We start from the raw sequence: 8,642 nt of genomic DNA on the forward strand, positions 1-8,642 counted from the left end.
GTTATGATAAAATTATTGATCAGGAGCCTATATTCAGCACTGCTGTCATTCCTTTCTTCGGGAGCTGTCTCTCGGAAACGATTAATAATTACACTTTTTACCCCTTCTCCTCAGAGAGCCAATTTACGGGGGAGGTGGCTTCCTTCACCTTCTGTCCAGGGATCCTGGGATTCTGTCCAGGCTAGGGGGAGGTAGCATTAAGCTTGCAAATGATGATGTGCTGAGGGTATGGCTGTGTTAGGTATCTTCTCAAATTATAAATTTCATTCTGGGGAAAATGGCAAATACAGAGGACTGTATTTAAGAGAGATGGTGGGTTTTTTGTTGTTGTAGTTTGTTGGGTTTTTTAATTTATTTTGCAGTGCTGAATGTTTGTCATTGCTTCCCAAAGCCTACTCTAAAACCTTCATTTTCATTTTAAAAAAAAAAAAAAAAAAAAGCAAAGCAGAGCTCCAGGTACAACAGTAGAAGAGCTAGGGTGTTTTTTGCCTGAACAGCTTAAATCGTAGTGTCTCTTTTGAGAGTATTTGGAACTACTGAAAGTCTTCAAAATAGTTCAGTAGGCAAAATTTCATTACTGAGTGTGTGTATCCTTGTACACCTTAAACACTGATAATGAGCTTGATTGTCCTCCAGTCCTGACAGTCACTCTCCTAAGACTGTAACCTTGTATTAGCGTTTAGAACATGCATTGATGAACTGTGTTTACTGTTTGGTGTTTTTTAGGATGATCAAGAGTACTTTGTGTTACTTTACCTATGAAAGCTGCCATTGCTAGCTTTTTTTTTTAAACATATTTTGGTTTTGCATGCAACATATTAGCATATTTGCTAATATGCAACATGTTATTGTTGCTAATAAGCAACTTATTTGCATGCAGTGTATTAGACTTTTGACTTTGTGAGGCACTAATGAATTAACTGACCAATTAATGCACAACCCCGTTTGGCTTGTTTGTTAAAATGTTGCTTTTTTATTGGAGGTGATGGAATGAAATTTCAGTAAACTGAACTGGGTATTTTTATACTTTTGTGATTCTTCTTTTATTTCTGGCATCATGCTAACTTGTGATTCTAGAGGAAAAGTGTATGTAGCCATGTGGATGCTATTTTATATCAACAGTGACACTAATAACATTACCACAGATTCTTCCACATAAGGCTATTTAGAAGGCTTTTGACTAAATGAAATTTAGCATTCTATAATTCTATTCTATGATTATTATTTATTGCTTTGAAAACTGCTGTAGAATTAATTTCCTTTTTTCAGACATTACATGATTCTGTTTCTGCTGGTACGTTTGAAAGATTTTATTTTTGTTCCAGTTTACGATGGCGTCAAAAATGCCAGAACCTCAAAAGCTTCTAAGGAGTGGAGCTTCGTGTTCTGCTGTTTTCTCCAAACATAGGCCTTCTGGCTGATAACACCGGCTGGTCTGGTTCCTTCCCTGAATTGGGATATTTGGATGACCTCTAGATGGCTTTGAAGTTAATACTACATTTCTCCTTCATATTTTGTAAGCAAGCACAATTACAGAAAGCTTGCAGTCCTGCTGATAATGTGTTATGTGTTACTTATTCCTAAATCTTTATGACACCTTGTTTCCCAGTGTTCATGTTCTTATTTCATGTTGTGTCTTATTTCTCTTATAGTTATTGCCAGTTGTCCTCTTCTGTTGCATTTTCCTAAAATCACCTTTTTTTTGTGAAAAGAGTTCTAATGTTGAGAGACCTCTGTGTACGTGTTCAGAGCTTACTAACAATTTAGCTGGTCTGATGATCAGGAATTGGCTCTTTTATATTTTCTGTGTCAGACTAAGAAATAAAAATGGTGTTTAGGAGCTGCGTAGTTCTAATGGAAATAGATATGTAATAGCCACAGATGTTTTAAAGCTGTGATGTGTCATTTTTGTGTTTGGCTATTCCAGTTTCTGATGCTCAAGAGTGTCTTCTGCCATATCCCGTAGTAACTCAGTTCAGTGAGGGGCTTTGGCATTTTATGGAAATCTGTGCACGCTAAATAGGCTATAAGCTTTTTTTTTTTAATTGCTTTGATGATTCTTTCAGGTTTTAATACCTTTTACTGGGAAGAGGAAATTCGCCAAGTTAATGCACGCTGGTTTTCCCTGCCAATGGGAGGAGGAAAGGGAAGATAACTGCTCGCAGTTAATGCACCAGATTTTGTCTTCCTCTCCAGCATTTTTTAAAATTTATGTAGGTTTACTAGCAAATGGCTTTTTAAGACACTGTATAGTTCATGCTTCTCCCTGCCTGTTACCATGTCTTCTAAAACAATGAAGAACTATTCATACAATGAAGGAAAGGGGGGAGGTGTAACCTCACTATAATCTCTTCCTTCTTCTTCTGTTTTAAAGAATATGAATGGTTATGCAGGGCCAGTATGGAGCTCGTGTCTGTGCTCACCTGCCTGTGCAGCACTCCCCAACAGATGGTAGTGTACAAGAAGGGCTGGTGTAGAATGAGCCCGATGAACTCTCCCAGCATCTAGCAATCCAAATTACTGCTTAGAAACTTGCTAATCGTATTAAATTACTGCCATTGGACCTAGTTCCTATTTCTCTAGCCCTCTTTTGAGCATACAGACATTTCTCACCTTGATAATCATCTTCCTGTGGAGGTAGCACCACAGTCTAGGTAGCGTATGCTGCAGAAAGTGTTTTCTTTTTGCTTGCCTGGTAACCTTTTCCTGTGCCCTCCAAGTGTTACGTACTAAGAAATATGTGAATAACTGTATTTGTTTTACCTTATCCTCTCTACTGTATATTCTTCCTCAAGTTCTCGTTTATCTTTTTGTTTGTTTTTGTGGTGGGATAATAGAATTGCAGTGTGGAGGGTAAAAGCATACCACAGACTTACACATTGGCATAGTTCTATTTTTCTGCTTCTTTTCCTTCTCTTGATTGTTCTTGTGTTCCAGTTATCTTTTTAACTGCCTTTAGGCTATTAAGCTGCTGATTTCAAAAATCTTTTCATGGTGATTCCAACATTTGTTTTTGAGTTTAATAACTGTTCTAGAGCCCATCATTATGTATGTACAGTTAGGATTGGTTTTCCCAGTGTGTATATTCTGCATTTATCAAGGTGTCATCTTTCTCTTTCACTTTATTGTTCCATCGTTCCCCTGAGATCCCTTGTAACTGTATACATTCAGGGTTTTTTTATCCTGAATAATTCACTAACATCAGCATACATTGTTGTCTCGCTATTTAGACCTCTTTTCGAGATTCTTGCAGGATCCCACTGTTAACCTCCATCATTATGATATTTGATTTATTCCTATGCTTTTTTTCCAGTTTCTGATCCTCGAGAGTGTTTCTGCCATATCCTGTGGTAACTCAGTTTATTTAATGAGGAGCCTTGTTTGCATTTTTTTGAATTCTGCACATACCAAATAGACTGGAATGTTTTTTCTTCACTTGATGATTCATTCAGTTTTTAATACCAGTCGCATCAAATATTTAGCCAACATAGTCTCTATTTTGGGGTAACTTTACAGTAACTTTACCTTGAAAACCCACTCATTTTCTCTCTAGAAAATCCTGAGCTAAGGTTTTCTAACACTGTTACACTCACTAGGTGGCATGCAAAAATATGCAAACAAAGGAATTAAGTGATAGATTCACATTGCTGAAAAAAATTAACTCTTTATTTACTTGGTTTTGATATTTCCTTTTCTAAGTTATTTCTTTGTACCTATTTAAGAGAGAAACCTTGGCAACTAAATAGCTTCTGTGTGGTAAGTGGCATTCATTTGTTTTTATTTGAACTTAATAATCTTACTACAAAATATGATGAAACAGAAGACTGTCAAATAGGACAAAGTGTCTGTACAGAGAACCTAACAGCAAAATTTCTATCAGAAATCATCTCAGGTTTTCACAGCCTTTATAATGATGTTTGCTAACTTTGGAGTTATTGAATCTTCACAGTTCATGTTTAGTCTGCCATAATTTCAGCATTTACTGCCATGAGATTCCATAGCCCATCTCACCTTTCAGTAGAGAAGGCAGTGTTGGGCCAAGCTTTTGGGCAAATATTCATGCATTAGGTTTTGAATGAATAAACAAAATCTATGTTTATGGAAATAGTAGACATATGGCTTCATATATGCAAACGGTGAAAGCATTGATTGTTGTCAGTGACCTCAACAAGGAAGTAAACAGTGAAATCTTCAAGTCTGCAGATGATACAGAGCTGTTTTGCTTAGTTAAATGCCCAACCAATGGTGAGGAACTCCAGGAGGGCATCACTAAGCCTGCTCTCAGGAGCACTCTTCTGCATGTTCCGTCCTCATCTCCTTCCCCTTGTGTTCACTGCTGCCGGCTGAGAGTCAGCAAGGTGAGTATGTGGTCTAACAATGTATGGCTAACTGTAGACTGACTTAACGTAAAAGATCAGTTGCCATTTCAATAGATACATGTGTGTTGGGAGGAAATGATGATCTCGTGAAAGATGTATGTATTGAAACTGAATAAGGGAAGTACTTGGGAATTTGGCTTCTCAGTGGCTGTGGTGGCATTAGTTGATTATGGACGCAATCCAGTAGTATGTGCTGCAGTAGTTTGCAGAACATTTGTGGTTGATTTTTAGGGACTTGAAAAATTGGAAGCCTGCATTAGATCACCTTCTAGGAAGGCATTTTAAAACTGAATTCTACATTATTCTAACAAATTGCTGCTTTTCTTAACCCTGTTGTAAGTAACATAAGTAGGCTAGACTCTCAGCTGGTGTCGACAGGCCTGCCTCCATAGCCTTAGATGAGGGTCTGGTCTCTGTATCCTGTGCGTATTTAGTCTGCAGCATGTCTGTAGGCTCTATGGCAAATTCAGGGAACAACTCAAAAGCGGTGTTATTTTCTGGATTCACTGCTGTTACACATGATATTAGTAATACCTTTAATCTTGCAAGATTCCCTAGGCAAAAAGGGCTAGAGAAAATGTAAATCTAATTGCTTAGACATAACCCTGATACTGTTTACAGTACCTCAGGAAATCTCTCCTGGCTAGATTCTGAGAATTAGTCTGGGGGAGGGGGGAATTCAAGACATACATACAAGTTTGTTTTGGTTTGTTTTTTAAAATTTGGTTGCCAAGGAATGCTTTCAGGAGTTCAGTTTTGGCATAGCAGTGTATGAGTTAGCACCTTAACTCTCCTAGGCTTTGCTTAGATTTGTATCTATTATCTTTAATATGTGGCATAAATTGGATATGATTAATTCTTTCCTGATTTCTTTGGACTGTAGTCATGGGCATAAATATAGACTGAGCTTTTCTAGCAGATACAAGAAAAGAATGAAAAGCAAAGAGAGGAGAAGAGCCTTGATTTATGCATTTTTCAATTTGATTTCCTCTTTCTTAAGACGAAGGGAGATAAGAGTTGCAGTGTTAGTTGATGATTCATCATCTGCCAAAATCAGTTTGACTAAAAGAGGGAAAAAACCCCCACCTAAAAAACATGTTTTAGCTTTCGAAATATGGAAAAGGAAGGAAATGTAAGAGTTGTCTGAAAAAAGAATTTTACCACAAACTTGGCAGAGATTTTGCGGAGAAACGTCTCTGTTTTCCAGTTGAAAATTGAGAAAACAACCTGGTAAATATAGATGAAGTGCCACATGTTAGTCTAACTAGCGTAGTCTCTGCAAATAAATTCTAGTGAGACTAGTCAATCTTTGGATAGATGTCAAGACATGTATGGTTTTGATCTAAAAGTTTAATTTGGTTCTGTACATCCGTCACTTCCTTTCACATCCCTAAAGTAAACTGTTGGGAAGAGATGAAATATCGCTGTATGGGAAGAAGCCTGAAAAATCTTTATGCAGAGTAGAGTTAATTCAGTGTGTAGTACTTGACGTTCATGACTTTTCATACTCAGTAATGAGCTTCTCTTCACCCCCCTGCCCTCCTGGTGTGATAATTTTCATTTACGATGCAAATCTGTGGTCCATCTGCTGCTAGGCATCTTGAAATAATTTGGAAATGATGATGTTCTGGAGACGGTGCCCTGGAAGAGCTCACATTTGGTAGAAGCAGTATTGGCAGCATAAATATTGACTTCTGTGGTAGCGCTCCTGGGCTGGTAATTACAAACAATCCTGAAATGATCAGAACTGACACCTGTCATGTGTCCATGCAGTAGTTGGGACCAGAGACACTTCTTCAACGGTGTTAAAAAGTGAATCTCTTTAAGCTAGAGCAACAGAAGCATTTCCTGAGGCAAGAAGAGTCTTCTGAAGACATGCAGTCTCTTGTTGCAGGGTGTCAGCAAGGCTGGTGAGCGCTGAGGGTTGGTGCTCGGGCTGTGGGTGGTACTGCCTTCTGGGAACAAGATCACAACCCCCCAGCTCAAAGTGTAAACCTGACCTGAAGCTGGCGGGTAGGTCTGACCTCACTTCGGACCTGTCTGCTCACTTCGGTCTTCGCGCTGCCTCGGTTCAGAGCTCTCCCTGCAAGGATGCGTGATAAGCGAGAACCTCCATTATTTTGGGTTTCCTAATCTCCCCCAGTCTTAACCAATCCAGGAGTTGATGGCTGGGGGAGAGAGAGGCAAAACTGGTGGCTACTGTTGCAACAGAAAGGTATGCCTGACAGAGTAGTGATCTTTATTTCTGTTAATCCATGTGGGAATTCACTTTTTTTTACATAACACTTGGTAGGTTTTCAGGGAGGAAAATTATTCTGTGATTATTCTCTTAAACCAAAGCTGCTTAAGGAGGATAGTGTGTTCTCAAACGCAGGAGATCTTTTGGAGTGGCCATAAACTGGGAACCAGCTACGGTAGTCAAAGCCTTTGCAGGGAATCCAACAATTTCTTTAGTCAAAAAATACTAGTGGCACCTTTGTGCTGGCCATACTCTCTTCAGGTGAAAGATACTGAAGTGAAGTAGCAGGTGTGGCAGGAGCAGCTGTTGGAGAGGAGGCGCAGCCCCACAGCACCCCAGCAGGGACGGGTTGTCCCCAGGGCGGCTGCCATCACCAAAGCAGGCGAGGTGGTGAGCCAGGGCTAGAGTCCACCCGGGGAGAGGGGTCACTGAGCTGGGACGGCGCAGGGCAGGGCTGGGCACAGATACACAAGTGGTAAAATGACATGAACGGGTAGTTTAAGAACGCAAAGGTCAAGCCATTCTTGCCTACTAGGGTATCTTAGCATGTTAGTGAAAGAGAGGTTGGTCAAAGCAACTGGTATCTTGTACCGGTGTTTTCAAAATGCATTTGAAACGGGCAAGGAGAAGTAAGCCCTTTTAGGGAACCTGATCACCACATTATCTGGTAAATAATCTACTTAATGAGAAAAGATGGGTGTGGATTTTTCCCAGAAGTCCACAATGAAAGGGTAAGAGAGTAAGAGGCAAGAGCGGCAAATGGCAGCAAGGGAAATTCTGACTAGACGTAAGGAGGAAAAAACCCACCATAGTGATGACGGTGGTCAATCACTGAAAAAGTTGCCTGGAGAGTTTTGGAATCCTCATCCTTGGAAATACTCAAAAATTGTCAGGTCAAGGCATGGCAAGGTTGCCCCAGTTTGAGCAGGAGGTTGGACTGGTCACTTAGAAGGTCCTTCCAATTTAAATTATTCTGTAGTACTATGAAATAGGAAGGATCTAATAGAAGTATCAGTAAAGCATGTAGAGAGGTGGTGTGGGATGCTTCTATTTACTCTCTTCCATAATACAACTGGAACATCCAGTGAAAATACAAGGTAATAAAAGGAAATATTTATCATGTGGCCTTTCTCAGATGAGCTACAAAGATATCACTGAAGTTTTGTTGGTAGGTCTTCTAGCAAACCGACTGGTTCGTGTGTATGTAGAGAGGGGTTTTTTTATGGTCAAATACCACAGCAACATGAGAAACTGATGGAGATTCCTTCAGTTGCACTGTAGTCTGCCTTGCCTCGCACATTGAAACGCTTCCGAGCGGCTGGCAGTCTGGTTACTGTCTGAAATATTCATGTGGTACCTTGCCATCTTGACTGGATTTCTGTCTCTGGCATGGTAGTGGGGAGAGAAAGAAAGGTGGAGGTAGAGACAGCGTGCTGTCAGTGGAGTCAGACAACTGGTAAAACAGCTAAATCTCTCTTCTGTAGCGGTAGCTCTGTTACAGCTTCACCTTGGAGCACTGGCCGTGGGCTAACGGTTTTGCGCTGGTTAGCAGCTAAAATGACTGAAGTCTAGGCTGCAGCCAGAATGTGAATTAACCTCCTTCCCCCACTTCCACCAGCTAGGAGGAATTCGTTGCCTGAGGTTATTGACAGACAGAGTTTGAGCTCTGTGTTTACTCTCCAGGCTAGCCAGGAACCAGCTTGTAGTGCTTCTGGATTTGCAGACTATACTGCTAACCCTGTAATTCCAACTTGAGATACCTTCTTGAGGAGAAAAGAGTTAACAGCCTTGTGGGGGCACAAAGCTGACTTCTTTTTCTCCCCTCACATTTCTGTAGAGGTGAGTAATTCTGTTTATATGAGCCCGACTGTGAATTAGAAACTACAACTGTGTTAGTTTATGATCTCCCTGTAGTAAACAAAAGCAGCATAAATGTTTACTTCTATAAGCAGCCTCCGAAAAAAATTGGTTGTGAAGTACTGTTGGATTGTGTTCCCACCTCTCTGTGGTCATCCAAGAGGAAT

The sequence above is a fragment of the Fulmarus glacialis genome, unplaced genomic scaffold, assembly GCF_000690835.1.
Source record: "Fulmarus glacialis isolate BGI_N327 unplaced genomic scaffold, ASM69083v1 scaffold3884, whole genome shotgun sequence".
NCBI lineage: Eukaryota > Metazoa > Chordata > Aves > Procellariiformes > Procellariidae > Fulmarus > Fulmarus glacialis.